Here is a 16,719-nt window from a genome sequence, read left to right as displayed (position 1 = left end):
TGTAACGCTCTGAATTTACATTCAACAAATGGCAAAGGCCTGTTACCTTTGTGTTTCTTTCTAAAATGAAAGTCATAGCCTGGCACAGTGGTTCACATCTGTCATCCCAGCACTTCAGGCTAAAGTATGAGGATCGCTTGTGCCCAGGAGTTCGAGACCAGCCTGGGCAACATAGTGAGACCTCATCTCTACAAAAAATAAACAAAACTAGCCACAGAGAAGTTGTGTTTGCAGGTGCTTTTCTTTAAGTTTCCTGATCCAAAGTCCCCAAATTGGGCTGGAAGTGAATCACAGTGAGTTTGCATTTTGTGTCTTGTAGTCATTCACAACTTTGGTCTTTGTTCATAATAATTACCCTTGGAATGAAATTCAAATTCCTTACTCCTGCCTTCGAAGCCCTGCAGGGTCCACTCCCTCCTCTTCTCTCCAACCCTCTCCCTTTCACTCTCCCTGTTCCAGCCACAGTGGCCTCCCTACTGTTCTTTGACCCAGCTAGCTTGTTCCCACCTCAGGGCCCTTACCTTTACCACTCATCCACCCCCAGCACCCTTCCCTTAGGTCATGACTGCATCTTGGAGGCCCTCCCTGGCTGTCCTGCTGGTCACCCCGCATCCCAGCTCTCTGCTTCTTTTCCTTTACCACAGTCTCAGATGATGCTGCTTACTCATTCAATGCCCGTCTCTCCCACTAGACTGTCAGTTCTGGGAAGCCAGGGATGCTGTCCGCTTTGTTCTGTGATGTGATCCCTACACTCCCCCCCAGGGCCTGACACATAGGAGGGTCTCAATAAATACAGGTTAAATGAATGATGGGGCCAAGCACAGTGGCTCATGCCTGTAATCCCAGCACGTTGGGAGGCCAAGGAGCGTGGATAGCTTGAGCCCAGGAGTTCGCTTGAACCCAGGAGTATTTTTTGTCAAGATGAGGTTTTGTATGCGAACAATTAACCAGGTATGGTGGCACACACCTGTAGTTCCAGCTACTTGGGAGGCTAAGGGTGGAAGGATTGCTTGAGCCTGGGAGGTCGACGCTGCAATGAGCCGTGATCATGCCACTACACTCCAGCCTGGATGACAGAGCAAGACCCTGTCTCAAATATAAATAAATAAATAGAATGAGGGGATGAATTAATGAAACTGTGACCGCAGTCTGCAGCTGGACAGCTGGTGTTTGTTGAGCACCTACTGTTTGCCTGCCACTATGCTGTTGTTTCGTCCCTGCGGCAGGTGGGTTGATGCTCTTCATTTCGCACATGAGAAGACCAAGGTTCCCAGGCCTCAGAGCATGGAGCTGGCCTTGAATCCAGCCTGGGGACACTGGCGCTGGGCTCCTTCCACCCTACTAAGTCCTCCAGTAAGAGAGTCACGGGGAGGGGACCTGAGCGGAGCCTGCCCCTCATACACACAGGCATCCCTTGTCTAAGGCAGAACTTTCTAGACACCTCTCTGTCCCACCACCTGGTGGAGCCTCTGTGGCCATCATGGGAGCTGAGTACCCAGGAAGTCTGGCTTTATGCCAGTCAGTGCCAGGAACCAGCTTGGGGAGCAGAGTCCGGGCCAGCCCAGTGGTGAGCGACACAGGCCACTTGCCCCAAGGGGGCTCCCGATGTCACTGCGGCATGGGGAAGGCCAGTGCACTGAACCCTCTCCTCAAACCTCCATGGCAGGTCCCTGGGCCCTATGCAGAAGAGGGGCCAGGATGGCTAAACCAGGCTCGAGCCTACCCAGGCTTCAATCTACGCCCCCATTTCCTAGATTTGAACACTGAGGCCCAGGGAAGTGCGATATCTCAGCAAGACTAAGAAGTAGAGTGGGATTTAAACCAGGAAGGCACTCATTGTTGTTTATCCACACGTGTGCACATGGGCATGTGTGGGTGGCTGTGTTCCCAGTGCCATCTGCACCAATGGTGTGTCCTCATTGGCTCACATCAGCCTCGTGTACACAGCAAGCGTGTCCATGTGCACATGCCTCCCGCCTCCCGCCTGTGCTTGTGAACCCGTAAGATTCCTGGACCCTGACCCCGCCCCTACTGTGTCAGGCTTGACTCAGCTGAGACTCAGTTTCCCCATCTGCTCAGTGGCCCCAGAGGTTGTCGTCTACTGTGGATAGGGGTCTGGGGCCCTGCATCCCTCTCAGCCCTGGGCAGAGCAGCCTAAGAGAGCCAGGGAGGGCACCATGCCAGCTTGGGCCAGGGAAGAAAGGGGACAGAGGGCGGGAGCCAGCACAGGGTCTGTCTGGGAGCCCAGTGACTCAGGCCCATGCCAAACTTCCCCTTGGGGTAGAGCTAGCCCCCAGGGCCCTGGCCTAGTCCTTCATGTCTCATGCTCTCAGCCTGGTGAAAGGAAAATCATTCCATGTAGGCCAGGCCCAGGGCTGAGTGACGCTGGGACACAGAGCTGACTCCAGTGTCCAGCCCCTGCCCTCGAGAGGTCCCCGGGGTAGGCAGGGAGGTGAGCAGGTAAACCAGTAACCAAAAGGCAGCCTGTAGTCCTGAGTGTGGATTTTCCTTTGAACACTTGTTAGCTGTGCATCTTTGGGCAAGTCTCTTAACCTCTCTGAGCCTCCGTCTCCTCCCCAGGAGAAAACTGTGCTCCCTACTCAGGGTTGGGTGAGATCCCAGAACAGTACCTGGCACTGGTGGTGCTGCTGAGTCACATGGAGGCTTCCCTTATTTAAGGTCTGCTCTGGGAACCAGGAGAACAGAAAAGAATGCAGGGAGGACCGATTCCCTCTGGGGCTGGGGAAGCCCCCAGTTCACCTCCCACCTCCAGAGGAGGTGCTGCCCAGCCAGACCTGGACCAGTGAGGGCAAGGTTGGCATAGAGAAGCCGGAAGCGGGAGGGCAGTCCAGGCAGAGGGCACAGCCCAGGCAAATGACAGTCATGTCTCTCAAGTCCAGGGTTCTCCTCGTCCTTCAGCAAAAGGCCACTTTCTCAGAAGAGCCCCACCTGTTCACTCAATCTCGGGGACCCCGTGCCCCCACTGTCCATCAAAGCAGCAGGCTTATTTTCCACTTTGAGCTTATAAACAATCATGCTTGTTTATTATCTGTCTCCTCTGCCAAGTTCCCCCAGGGTGTGGACAAAGTCTGTCCTGTTCACTGCTCTGTCTAGCACAGCACCTGGGACACAATAGAGGCTTAATAACACAGTGAGCACCATTTGAGCAAGTTACTCCACCTCTCAGTGCCTCAGTTTCCTTATCTGTAAAATGTGCATCGTTACAGCACCTACCTCATCGAGTTGTAAGAATTCAATGAGCTACTATTCATAATGCCCTTAGAAATGTCATAAGAATTAAACGAGTTAATATTTGTAAAGTCTTGGAACAGTTTCTCCTTGTGACCATGCAGGTACTCTGCAAAAGTGTGTAAATAAAATATATAATGAGTGAATGAAGAGAATAACAGATGCATAGAATTGGAAAGTCATAATAATATAGATTATCAACTTGCATGATTTGTAATGTCTTGGTTGATATTCACATCTCATTTCCTTTTTCTTTTTCTTTTTTTTTTCTTCCCATAGAAATGAGGTCTCATTATATGGCTCGGGCTGGTTTCAAACTCCTGGGCTCAAGCGATCCTACTGCCTCATCCTCCTTAAGTGCTGGAATTACAGGCGTGAGCCACCATGTCTGACCTCATTTTCTTTATTATTATTTCCTGGCTTTTTATTTTGACAATTTTTAAGCCCTTAGACAGCCAAACGATTAGTACAATGATTGCCTCAATTTACCAGTTGTTAATTCTTTGGTCTGCGGGCTTTCCCGCTAGCTAGATAAAATGAGAAAGATGCATATTTCTGCTTTTGGGGGGCTTTTCTTTTCTGATCCATGTGGGAGCAAGTTGAAGACACCAAGTAAATTACCAAGGTAATTTACTCCTGAACTCATCAGCTGCTGTGATTTTTTTTAAATCTCTAACTCAATGGATATATGAATTCTCTGGAACCAATTGCAACCAGTTCCTTGATCTTATAAATCGATAATTGTACAGATCTACTAGTCCCTGAATCCTTGAACCTGAAAATATTTGGTTCTAGAAACCGTCATCTGCTGGTTCTCAGAGTCTGCACATGGCTGAGGCTCCATCTTTCCATGGTCTGGCACTCCCAGAACTCTCCCCAGAGTCTGCGGCTCTCTCGGTCCAGTCCTGATGACCCTCCCGTGGGTGCCTCTGAGCACTGACTCCCACTTCCCAGAAGCCAATGCCCGGGACTAAGAAAGGGGAAAACCCAGCCAGTCCCAAGTCCAGTGCAATGCCGGCCTCACGGATACCAAGTGGCACAGAGACCTGGGTCACAGGCCCAAGGATGGGACCCTGGCCGGGCGGCTCCTTGGGTGCCCAGACCCATCTCAGGCCAGCTGGGTGAGGGGCAGATGGGTGGCCCCCGCCTCCACCCTGCCCATGGAGCAATCGTCTGAGTCACCCCCACCTCATGACTCGCCTGCCCGCCACCACTAAGGCCTGTAATTACAGCTGCCTCCTCCTCCGAGGCTAGGTCTTATCAGCCCATCAGGGCAGGCCAAGGAGGGGGACGCCCTGGAGGTACCCCACAGATGCAGCAAGTCCTGGGGCTTGATGGCACTCAATCCGGGCATGCCTTTGCCATACTAGCCCCAAGTCCAGAGGCTGGCTCTAGACTCCCAGAACTCCCACTGTCCATTCCCCAAAACCTTGCCTCAAGTTCCACCATTTACTCATTTTCCTGCTGAAGTGTAAACTGATCACTCACAAGACATTTCAGAGCGGATTTTCCAAAGCCCCGGGGGAGGGGATCAGCTCTGCGTTAGGCACACAGGGAGCTCAAGGAAGACTCGGCAAAGCGCCACTATGGTTGCGGTTGTTGGTCAGTCCTCGCCATGGGTGCTCGAGAAGGGAGGAAAGAAAGGGTCTTGATGAAGGGACAGTCACTGGGGACTGGTTCTGGAAGGGAGGTGGAGGCAGCAGGCAGCAAACCGACACTTCACCTCCTTACCTGTTCCCCTTGTCAGCTAGCTGCCTTCTGACCCTGGAGGGAGGAATTCTGGTTCCTATTCCATAGATGAGGAAATTGAGGCTCAGAGAAGATTCACAACTCCTGTCCTCCAAGGGATGGCAGCAGGGATCATGGTGATGTTCTGGGAGTGGGTGTGGCTGTTCCCAGGGAATGGGGATTCTCCCATCCCAGCAAAGGGGAGATACCAGCAAAGGACTATCTAGCTACACTCAGACCTCCTGGATTCAAATCCTAGACTTAGGCCCTCTGTGCCTCAGTTTCCCCAACTGTCAACTGGAAATAATAGCAAGGCCAACCTCATCTGGTTATTGTGAGGATTAAATCCATCACCTAATGAGAAGCTTCCTGAAGGTACGTAGTAGGCTCTTTCCTCCCCCCGGATGTTGGTGGATCCTTCCTTCCCTGAGTCAGTAGAAGGTGGGGAGGCCGGGATGTGTCCCACCTTGCGGAGTGGGGGCTGACTCTGTGCCCCCATCATCTCCCTCACCCACACAGGCTTCTGGGAAGCTGCAGCTGGTCCCCAGGCTGCCCCGACCCCTGGACTGGGTCCCCAGGATCAGCACCCCCAACTCCACACCTCCAAAGACAAATGCAGACACAACTCAAGGCCTGTAGTACGGCTGGTTGCTTTGCAATTATTAATAATTTCCTCCCTCCATCCCTCCTGCAGACCTGCTTAACCAGTCTCCCCACCAGCACGGAGCAGGCCTGACATTTGAACCAACTATTATTCTCTCTCCCTTCAGGGAGAAGCCAGGAGGGAATGTGGGCCTGTGTCTTGACGCAGGGCGGGGAGAGGCAGAGGCCGCCCACAGGTCCCTCTGTCAGTCCTGGGTGCAGCATCCAAGCTCCACCGTCCCCCGCGGCAATGGGCTCATTGCCCCTTTCCTGAAGACCAGGAGAGAGGGAGAGAGAGGGAGGTGGGTTAAGCCCCCGCCAAGCAACAGACAGGTTGGAAAATCCTCTTGTGCAGAGGCAGGAGTGGACGGTGGTTGAGTCAAACTTGAGGTCTGGATTCCTGTCCTGGCTCTGCCCTTTCCTCGCTGTGCGGCCTTGAACAAGTTGTTTCACCTTTCTGAACCTCCATTTTTTCATCCGCCAAATGGAGTGATGAATTCCCACATTGCAGAATCCATGAGGTTTAAAAAGCCCCAGGGTCAGTGCCCAATAGGGTACATGGGAGAACAGTTCTCTGGGTCCAGAGGCTGCTCACACAGGAAGCCAGAGGGGCTGGGCCAAAGTGACAGCCAGCACTGCCCTGAAGACAGACAGACAGACAGACAGAGTCCCTAGGCCTCCAGGGGACAAAGCCTAGAGGGCCAGTTCCATCTCCAACTACATCCAAAACCCGTCAGTGGGGACAGGCCAGGGTACGTGCCCCCCTAATTGCTCCTGGCTCCATTCGTACCACGTGTAGCTCCTCCCAGCGAGTTAGGGAGTCCTGCAGCACCAGCACACCCAGCCAGACCCAGAAAGACTGACGCTGCCCCAGTGCCCACCCTGGCTGGAGGGAGAGGGCAGCTCAGGCCGATGAGTCCTGGAGCGATGGGGAACAACTAAGGGCCTCTGAGCAGGAGCAGGACCTGAGCTGGAAGGTCGAAAGGTCAAGATCTAGCATTTGGGACCTCACCATCTATCCCTTTGACCCTTGTGGGATAGTAGAATGGCCAAGAGCCCAAGTTGCCTGGGTTCAAACCCAGGCTTCGATATTTGTAGCTGTGTTGCTGTGAGCAAATTACTGGGCTTTTCTGAACCTCAACTAACCTATCTGTAAAATGGGAGTAGTAATAGCCTACAACTGTGAGGAGCTGAAATGCAGCAATGACTTGTAAAGTATGTAGCACAGTGCCTGGCACTTAGTAGGTATTTAGTAAGTGGATGCTGGTAGGAGTTTCTGCATCTACCAGGTAGTTTCACTCATCATGCAGTTTCCTCTGTCTGGCAAGCCCATCTCCATACTTCTCCTCATAGGAACTCCTATACATCCCTTAAGGCCCTGCCCAAATAGTCCCTCCTCTGAGGAGCCATCACTAACCCCTTACTTAAACACATACAGGAAGCCCTTTCTTCTGGGCTCCCTGCCACCACATACTCCTCCCACAGCCTGGCCACACTGTCGGCAGATGAGCTGATGCCCGTGGGGCTCACCAGCAGATTACCAGTGCCTGCCTGGCGTGGAGAGCTGTGAATGAAAAGCTCCCCTCGCCTTACTCAACTAAAAACAGAACACAAAAATCCCCACAGATGTGGAAAGAGCCTATAGTCTCCAGCCAAATTTTCAAAATGTTCTCAGGCCACCACCAGAGCAAAGGACAGTGCAGATCCCAATATGAAGAATTCAGGGTTGAAAATTCCTTTAATCAAATGAGTTACAGATTTTTAACAGGGAAGGGGGCAGAATAGCATGTGGCTAGGTAAGAAGACTGAGGCAGCCCTGTGTGCTGATCTAGCATAGTCTCCAGGATAAGTTGTCAAGTAATTTTTTTAAAAAATGAGGAGCGGAACACTGTAAGAAACATATTGGCTACCATTTGTGTGGAAGGATGGGAGGCAGGCAAGGACAACATAGATATTTGTGTGTATGTACATAAATGAACTCTGGCCAAAATAGCAGGTTAACAGTGGCTGCCTCTAAGGAGGGGGAGTCAGAGGCTGGGGGAAGGGGAGAGTGAGGACTTGCCTTTCATTCCATACCCCTTTCTACTTTTGGATTTTGTAGCGTTTGCTCACAGGCCCTACCTGATTCAGGAACACTCCTCAGCACCCCTGACAGGCTATCCTACTTTGAACGCTCCCAGTGATGAGGAGCTCAGTACTTTACCTGCCAGCTAACTCATCCAAAGGGTAGCTTGGAAGGGTGGGTTTGGGCTCAGTGACGGGAAGCAGAAATGTGCTTCTAGAGTCACACACAGGTGCCTCTTTCTTGCCCCTGACAGTGGGCAGAGAAGCGACTTCCTGGCTAGGAACCCACTCAGAGGGCCTGCCTGTTCCTGGGCCCAGGTGGGAGGTGGGCAGGAAGGTAGGGTGTGCTCTGCTCTGACTCAGGCCCCACGGGTGCCCGGAGCACAGCCAGCTTCCCAGGACACAGTGCTGTGACTCAGGGCCACACAGCAGGGCCAACCCAGGTGGCAGCTGGCGGGCCACCAGCACACCCGCACCCTTCCCAGCCTCAATCCCCAGCAGGGCCGCTGTTGCCAGCACAAACCACCTTGCTTACCGCTGTCCCCATCCACAGAGGACGGGATGGGGAGATGAAGACCCTGGCACCAGACAGCCTGGGTTCAAATCCTGCCTCTGCCATTTGCTGGCTGAATGGGCCAATGAACCTGAGCCTCAGTTTCTCCATCCGTACAAGGGGTGAGCCATGCTGCCTCGTCTTCCTCATAGGGTTGCCATGAAGATGCTGAGTTCATCCGAGAAAGGCTCCTGGATCAGCCCGGGCAGAGTCTTATGTGAACGTAAGCCATTATTATTGTGGGTGCCCAGACAGATGTGGGGGTCACTGACATCGGAGCCTTGAAGGAAGCTTGGGCGCCTCCGCTCACCCCACTGGCCTGGTCAGCAGGCCCAGGAGGAGCAGGCCTCCTGGAGCACCTGGCCTTGGGAAGGTTCAGGGACTTTAGATCCCCCTGCCAGGTTATGAGCTCCATGAGAACAGAAGTTTTTCCCTGTCTCATTAGTGTGGCCCCAGTGCCTGGTCCTGGTGCCTGGGATAACGGCTGGCACAGGCAGGGTGAGCTTCACAGACCTGCAACGCATGCCTTCACACAGGGCCCCATGCTTGGATTAATGCTGTTACCTCTTGAAATTCTTAATTTTGAACAAGGACTGTCACGTTTAATTTTGCACATGACCCTGAACATTCTATAGCTGGTCCCGTACAGAGTTGACACACAGTACACCTTTTGGAATGAATGAATGAATGAATGAATGAATGAATGAATGAATGCCACGCTGAGGTGTCATTTCTCTCATTTTACCTCTGAGGATCATGGACTCTAAGCCCCCTTTTACACATGGGAGCCAAGCAGACTCACCCAAGATCATCCAGCAGGAATTCAAACCCAGGCTTGTCAGGCCCCAAAGCCCCAGGTCCCGTGACCTCCTCCGGCACGTCAGGGGCAGCTGATCTGTGCCCGGGGAAGCCACAGAGCAGTGGATCTCAGGGCAGTGAGGCTGAACAGCAAGCGCTACCCTGCTATCAGAGCTGCTCTGCTTCCCTTTTCTCAGCCAGGGAAACTGAGGCCCAGCTCAGGGTAGCACAGGCCAGCTTGGCAAGGGTGCCTGCCCAGGAGGCGTCCTGGCTGGGTGCCCGGACAGGGGGCGGGGGCCTCTGTGAATCGCTCCTCAGTCCCCGCCGACCACAAGCGGGTTGGGTGAAAGGCGGCTGCTCCCCGCCCGCTTCCCCGCCAACGTGGGCCCGAACAATGGGCCTTTGTGCCCGACGTGGGCGGGTTGTCAAGGTGCGCAGCCCTGGCCCTGGGCCCTGGCCTCGGCCTCCATGAGGGCAGAGGGGCCAGGACAGGGGGTCTGCGGGGGCCGGGAAACCCAGCAGAAGAGAGAGCAGGTCTAAGACTCTCACAACAAACGAAGGCCAAGGCACAGGGAAAGAGCAATAGGCACCCAGGGTCACACAGCACAAGGACATCAGCGGCAAGTTGGGAACCCAGCGGCAAGTTGGGTTCCCAAGTTGGGAACTCCAGCCTCCCTCTCACTGTGGTCTGAGTGTCCCCGCTGCAGCAAGGGGCTCCGGCATCCCTGAAGCTAAAACTTCCCCTCAGGAGGTCAGCAGGGCCAGAATCATTCCTCTTCTCCTTTCGTACACAACCACACCATGGCTTCCTTCCTCAGGGGCCCAGCCCAACACCTCCTTCCTTCTCTGGGAGACCCCCCAGATGGCATCAGTCACAACATTGCTGGGAAAATGTCTCCCATTCACAGGTCCCTCCTGACCGGCTCTTCTCCCCAACAAGAGTGTGTGCCCCCTGGGAAGTCACCTGGTCAAGTAGGCACTGCCATGAGCCCATGTTACAGGAGAGAACTGAGGCTCCCAGCTGAGCAGGACTCACTCGAGGTCTACACCCTGAATGCAGATGACCCTCACCTCTGTCCTGTGTAGGAGTCACAGGAGGAAGGTGGGGACAAAAGACCAATTCCTGCTGTTTAGCCACCCACCCTCTGGTGGGAAAGGCAGAGAAGTCAACCACAATGGTAATAATAACAAGAGGCTACCAGGTATTGAGCATCTGGTAAGTGCTTTATGTCCAGAATCTCATTTCATCGTCACAAAATTGCTGGGAGGCAGGTACTATTATTGTCCCCATTTTACAGATGAGGAAACTGAGGTTCAGGTGAAATAACTTGCCCAAGGTCAATCAGTTAATAAAGGGGTTCGAATCCTATCTAGGTTCACTGAATGTCTCTGCTCACTCAACCCTCACAACCTTCTTATCAGGCAGGGTTGAGGTACCCAAATTACAGATGAAGAAACTAAGGCTCCAAGCAGCAAAGTCACATGCCCAAGGTCACACAGCTAGGAGGTGGGAGCAGGGATTTAAACCTGGGCTTCTGGCCCCCAAGGTCCCTGTCTTGTTTCTTTCTTCCCCCACCACAACCAAGTTCCCTAAATGTCCCTTGAAACCATCTGTGCCAGCAGCCCCTCGTCCCCATCTTCCACCACGATAGACCCAATGTCCACCCTGCACCTCAGCCCGTCCTAGCTGGCCTCACCCAACGCATAACAGATACTCATGAAAAGCCAGAAAGAGAGTCCCAGTCAGGAATAAGCTAAATGTCTGGGAGCCTGAGGAAGAGCACTGTGGTCTGTCCCCACGACAAAGCTCACAGGGACAACCAGTAGAGCACCCAAGCCGCTCCGCCAATGGGGACGGAGCTCCTGAACAGAACATCAGGCAGAAGAAAAGAACATCATGCAGAAGCAAATGTACAAGGGACGCCATCTGTACAACTCCACCCACAACCCAAAGCAGCTCCCCGAATCCCTCAGGGATTCCACATGTGTGTGTGTGCGCGTGTGTGTGTGTGTGTGTGTAAAATTCTAAAGATGTCCTACAACCGCTTTGGGAAACTGGCCATACCTACAAAAACCAAATATGTGCATATCTCATCATCTAGCAATTCCATTCCTTGATATAGACTAAGGGAAATGCCTGCTTATTGCCTACTGTCGGATGTGTAAGAGAAGGTTCACAGCAGCACTATTCAAAATAGTGGAAACAGGAAACAATGCCCATCTCCGTTGATCATAGGGTAATTCAACAAACTGTGGTCTACTTAAACAATGGAATACTCCACAGCCGTGAAAAGAGACACAAAGCTTGGATAGGCCTTGTTGGATGAGGTTAAGTGAAAGTGTCTGATACAAAAGAGCACAGACTGAATGGGCTCACTTATATGAAGCTCAGTAATAGGCAAAACCAATCTATCGTGATAGGAATCAGACCAGCAGTTACCTTTGAAGGGAGCCCCTGGAGGCTAGGAACGTTCTTCATCTTGATCTGGTGTGATCCCATGACCATCAAACTACAATTAAGATTTGTGTGTTTCGAGGTCAGGAGATGGTGACCATCCTGGCTAACACGGTGAAACCCCGTCTCTATTAAAAAAAAAACAAAACAAAAAATTAGCTGGGCATGGTGGCACGGGCCTGTAGTCCCAGCTACTCAGGAGGCTGAGGCAGAAGAATCGCTTGAATCTAGGAGGCGGAGGTCACAGTGAGCCAAAATCACGCCACTGCACTCTAGCCTGGGTGATGGGGCGAGACTCCGTCTCAAAAAAAAAAAAATTTGTGTTTTACTGTGTGCAGTTTACACCCTCATCATACCAGGTGGATACCTTCATCAAACCAACAAAAGAAGGATGAAGAAACACGGGAATCGTGAGCATCAAATCCAGGCTGCACTGACTGGGTTTTATTTTTTGTTTATTTTTTTGGTTTGTTTTGTTTTGTTTTTTGAGATGGAGTCTTGCTCTGTCACCCAGACTGGAGTGCAGTGATGCAATCTTGGCTCACAGGTTGCAGTGACTTCTAAGAGAGATCCCTTTGGGCAGGGATATCAGGGGATCCCCTATATTGGGGTGTTTCCTTTTAAGGAAGAAAAGAACACAGAAGAACATACGTTTCCACGCAGTTGAGTGATAGCTGCGTGGAAGCTTCTGTTCTTATCCTTTAAACTTTTTTGAATATGTAAAATATTAAAAATGTTGAGAATCAAACCAGAAATAAAGCCCATTTCCAAGGCTTCTCCTGCTCCAGAGCTCACAGTGGCTTCCTTCTGCCTCCCGGCTGAGGTCACCCTCCTTTGCACGCCACTCGAGGTCTCATCCTGGGCCTCAACCCGTCTTTCCAGCCTCTCACTCACCCGTCCCCACCAGCCAGGCTGGTCTCCTCACTCTTCCCCTAACACGCCTTAAACATTCCCATCTCCACGCCTTTCCTCCCACCTGGAATGCCCTCCCCATTCCTGTCTACTTGCTCTGTGCCAGGCACTGTGCCCAGTGCTGTAGGCTATTAACTCCTGAAATCAGGGACTCAGCCATGGGGAAATTGGGGCATCACTTGCAACCACAAATAATCTCCATCGTCACCCCCCAAAGCCACTCAAGTAATCCAAGTAGAAAGAGTAGTGTTGCTAAGCCCACAATTTCAAGACAAACCACCCCATAGCCCAACCATCCCCTGAGACCCTCCAGTATAGAAATTCTGGCCCACCACTGGATTTTAAACTCATTCATCTCTTGGGATTGTGTCTTTAACATTCCCATTTTACACAGGGGGAAACTAAGGCTTAGTTAGTTAGAGGGTAAGTAACTTACTTGAGATACTCAGCAAAGAAAAACTGTCTTTCTCCTAAGATCTTTTCCTCCTCCAAGGTCTTCCAATCATGACTGACCCCTAAGTTTGTCCCGGCCTCAGGGCCTTTGCACTTGCAGTTCCCTCTGCTGGAATATCTTTCTCCCAACTATTCCCAGGCCCAGCTCCTTCTTATCATTCTAGTCTCTAAATTCAGGCCAGAGTCGTCCTCCCAGATCCCCATCCTCATCCCCGGTGTAAAGCAGCCCCACGCCTGTCTTTCTCTATCACACGACGACAACTTAGCACTATCCACAATTGTTCTGCATGTTTCTTCACTCATATCCACACCATCTGTCACACGCGCACCCTCTTAGAACATAAGCACCGAAGGCAGGGATTGTGTCTATCTTGTTCAGTGCTGTGTCCCAGGGCCTGGTGTCCTAGGTGCTTAGTAAATGAGTTGGAAGAACACAGATCACTGGCTGTGCCTTCCCAGGGCCACGCAGTGAGGAAAGGACAGAGAAGGGGATCAGTGACCAGCTCAGGCCAGATCTCCACCAAATCACTCAGCTCTGTTTAGGTCCAAGGCTGCATGGGGTCCAAAGAAACAGGAAAGAGGCCAGGCGTGGTGGCTCACGTCTGTAATCCCAGCACTTTGGGAGGTCAAGGCAAGTGGATCACTTGAGGTCAGGAGTTCGAGACCAGCCTGGCCAACATGGTGAAACCCCCATCTCCACTAAAAATACAAAAATTAGCTGGTGTGGTGGCGCAGATCTATAGTACCAGCTACTCAGGAGGCTGAGACAGGAGAATTGCTTGAACCTGGGAGTCAGAGGTTGCAGTGAGTCGAGATTGTACTATTGTACTCTAGCCTGGGTGACTAGGTGACAGAATGAGACTCTGTCTCAAAAAAAAAACAAAAAAACAAAAAACAACAACACAAAAAAAAACAGGAAAGAGAGGCAACCTCCATGTGGGTCCCGCAGCCCTGCACCTCCAAGCCGCTACCCACCAAATGGGCTGAGAAAGCCCCACGACCCACCAAAAACATATTTTTTATCACTGTTTTTGAGTTTTTTTAATAGTATAGTTTTGCTTTTCTAGTATTGTTAATTTTTAGCTTTCAGTTTTATCGTTGTAGTTAGCTCCATTTTTCCCGATGTTTAGTATTTTCACAGACGCTTGCAAAGCTCCTATGGCCAGGTGGAAATGAGGACAAAGACACTGAGAGACAGGAAGAAGGAGACCAAGACAGAGGAAGCATGCGGTGGCGGAACAGAGAGAAACAAGCGGATATGAAGAGACAACAGGGCTGAAGAGGCATGGGGAGAGTGACAGAGACAGAGAGAGCAGAAACCAAAACTCAGATAGATCTGACTCCCACATCGCCTTCCATAACGTGAGCCTCCATAACCATCCAAATCACAGGGTTGAGTGAGCATTTGCTAAGTGCGGGCACCGTGCTGAACGCTTTTCTGTGAATGATCATGCTTGATTCTCACAACCAAGCTGTGAGAGGAGGGATCCTCTCATTCCTTGTTTTAAAGATGAAAAAACCGAGGCACAGAGGTTGCCCAGCATGCCTTCCATCACGCAGCCAGCCGGCGGTAAAGCCAGGTGTGACCTCAGGCCTGCCCCAGACCCAAGGCTGAGCCATTCTCTCCAGTCTTGGGGTGTCTAGGTTTGTTTTAGGGCCACTCTTCTCAATTTCAGCTGTGCTGGCGAATCCCTTGGGGACTTGTAAAAATGTCAATCCTAGGCCGGGCGCTGTGGCTCATGCCGGTAATCCCAGCACTGTGGAAGGCTGAGGCAGGTGGACCACTAGAGATCAGGAATTTGAGACCAGCCTGGCCAACATGGCGAAACCCTGTCTCTACTAAAAATACAAAAATTAGCTGGGGATGGTGACGTGTACATGTGATCCCAGTTACTCAGGAGGCTGAGGCAGGAGAATCGCTTGAACCAGGAGGCAGAGGTTGCAGTGAGCAGAGATCACACCACTGCACTCCAGCCTGGGCAACAGAGACAGACCCCGTTTCAAAAAAAGACAGAAAGAAAGAGACAGAGAGAGAGAGAGAGAAAGAAAGAAAGAAGAAAGAGAGGGAGAAAGAAAGAAAGAAAGAAAGAAAGAAAGGAAAAGAGAAAGAAAGAAAAGAAAAGAAAAGAAAAGAAAAAGAAAGAAAATGTTGATCCTAATTTAACAGGGTTTTGGGGTGGGGAGGACCCAGACCCTGAATTTCTAACAGACTCCCAGGTGGGGTCAATGCTGTGGCTCCCAGGTCACAGCCTGAGCAGTGAGGAGCTAGAGGAGTCCAGTACTCTAGGACCCTTTGGCCACACCAGGGACAGGGAGGGCCCAGGAGCCTCCAGCCAGTCCAGCCACCATCCATACCCACAGGCCTTGGGGTCATGCTGGCCCCTGCGGTTCAGTTTCCCCTTCTTGGTGCTTCCTGTTGATCCCGGGAATTCCCCATAAGCTGACCGTCCTGCACACAAAGGCAGCTGCACAAAGATGTTCATTGTGGCATTGTTTATAGGAAGGGCAAGTTGGAACCACCTAAATGTCCACCAATAGGGTACTGTTAAATACACTAGGATCTGTGCAGCCATTACAAATGATGGTCTCAGCCGGCCACAGTGGCTCACGCCTGTAATCCCAGCACTTTGGGAGGCTGAGGTGGGCAGATTGCATGAGTTCAGGAGTTCAAGACCAGCCTGGGCAACATGGCAAAATCCCATCTCTACAAAAAACACAAAAATTGGCTGGGCATGATGGTACGTACCTATAGTCCAGTTACTCGGGAAGCTGAGGTAGGAAGATGGTTTGAGCCCGGGAGGCAGAGGTTGCAGTGAGCCAAGATCATGCCACTGCATTCCATCCTGGGCAACAGAGTGACAGAGTGACACCCTGTCTCAAAAATAATAATAATCATAAATAAAATAAAAATGATAGTGGGGCAAAATTCAAAATATATATACCTTTTTTTTTTCTTTTTCCTTTTCTTTTTTTTGAGACAGAGTCTCACTCTGTCGCCCAGGCTGGAGTGCAGTGGCGCGATCTCTGCTCACTGCAAGCCCCGCCTCCCGGGTTCACGCCATTCTCCTGCCTCAGCCTCCTGAGTAGCTAGGATTACAGGCGCCTACCACCACGCCTGGCTAATTTTTTCATATATTTAGTACAGACGGGGTTTCACTGTGTTAGCCAGAATGGTCTGGATCTCCTGACCTTGTGATCCCCATTGACGCAGCAATTCCACTTCTAGGATGTACTCTATGGATATACTTGCACAAGGACACAGAAAGCTTTCCACCAAACTCTCTGTGGCAATTTGTCATGGCAAAAGCCTGCAAGCCACCATCACTAAGGAAATGGCTCTTTAAATCCTGCTCCGTGTCCACCATGGAATGCCACACAGCCTTGAAAAAGGAGGGCGCTCTCTATGCACTGATATCATCAAGATTTACTGTTGCTGAAAATCACAAGGCACACAACTAGTGTGTCGAGTCCTCTGATATCTGTAAGAAAACAAAGAAAATACATGTTTTTGCCCACATGTTCATAGAATCCTTCTGAAAAGCAACACAAAAGACCGTCACAGTGAGGAGTTGAGAGGGTGAGGACAAACACAGGAGGGAGACTGACTTTTCACTGCAAGCTTGTTGTACCTTTGGTATTTGGTGCCACATGGTATTACCTATGGACAAAATGAGTTAAAGTTTATACATGATGCACAAGTGTTCCATTTGTGGATATAGGAAAATGCTTGTGATAAATTATTGAGAGAAAAGAAGATGGCCTAATTTATATAATGCATGATTCACATATATCTTTGAGCTATCTCTATAAGTATATCCCACATATATCTGTAAGTATAGAGAGAAATGTTTAAAAATACTATCAG

General features: G+C 51.1%; 2 long non-coding RNA genes across 2 annotated transcripts in view; one reads left to right on the top strand and one right to left on the bottom strand.

Annotated features, from left to right (window-relative positions):
- LOC113225006 overlaps positions 1-5,571 on the bottom strand; it is a 20,460-nt gene extending 14,889 nt beyond the window's left edge. The window contains exons 1-2 of the long non-coding RNA XR_003309623.1: positions 4,981-5,571; positions 4,738-4,871 (exon numbers count right to left, since the gene is read on the bottom strand). This is a non-coding gene — a long non-coding RNA (uncharacterized LOC113225006). The remainder of the gene's footprint in view (positions 1-4,737; positions 4,872-4,980) is intronic.
- LOC113225007 lies at positions 4,955-16,719 on the top strand. The gene is made up of 3 exons (XR_003309624.1): positions 4,955-5,352; positions 13,985-14,216; positions 15,995-16,719. It is a non-coding gene; the product is annotated as an uncharacterized LOC113225007 (long non-coding RNA).

Source organism: Piliocolobus tephrosceles, chromosome 20 (assembly GCF_002776525.5).
Source record: "Piliocolobus tephrosceles isolate RC106 chromosome 20, ASM277652v3, whole genome shotgun sequence".
NCBI classification, from domain to species: domain Eukaryota; kingdom Metazoa; phylum Chordata; class Mammalia; order Primates; family Cercopithecidae; genus Piliocolobus; species Piliocolobus tephrosceles.
Note: the sequence above shows the minus strand (reverse complement) of the source record. Positions and strands in the feature narration are given on the sequence as shown.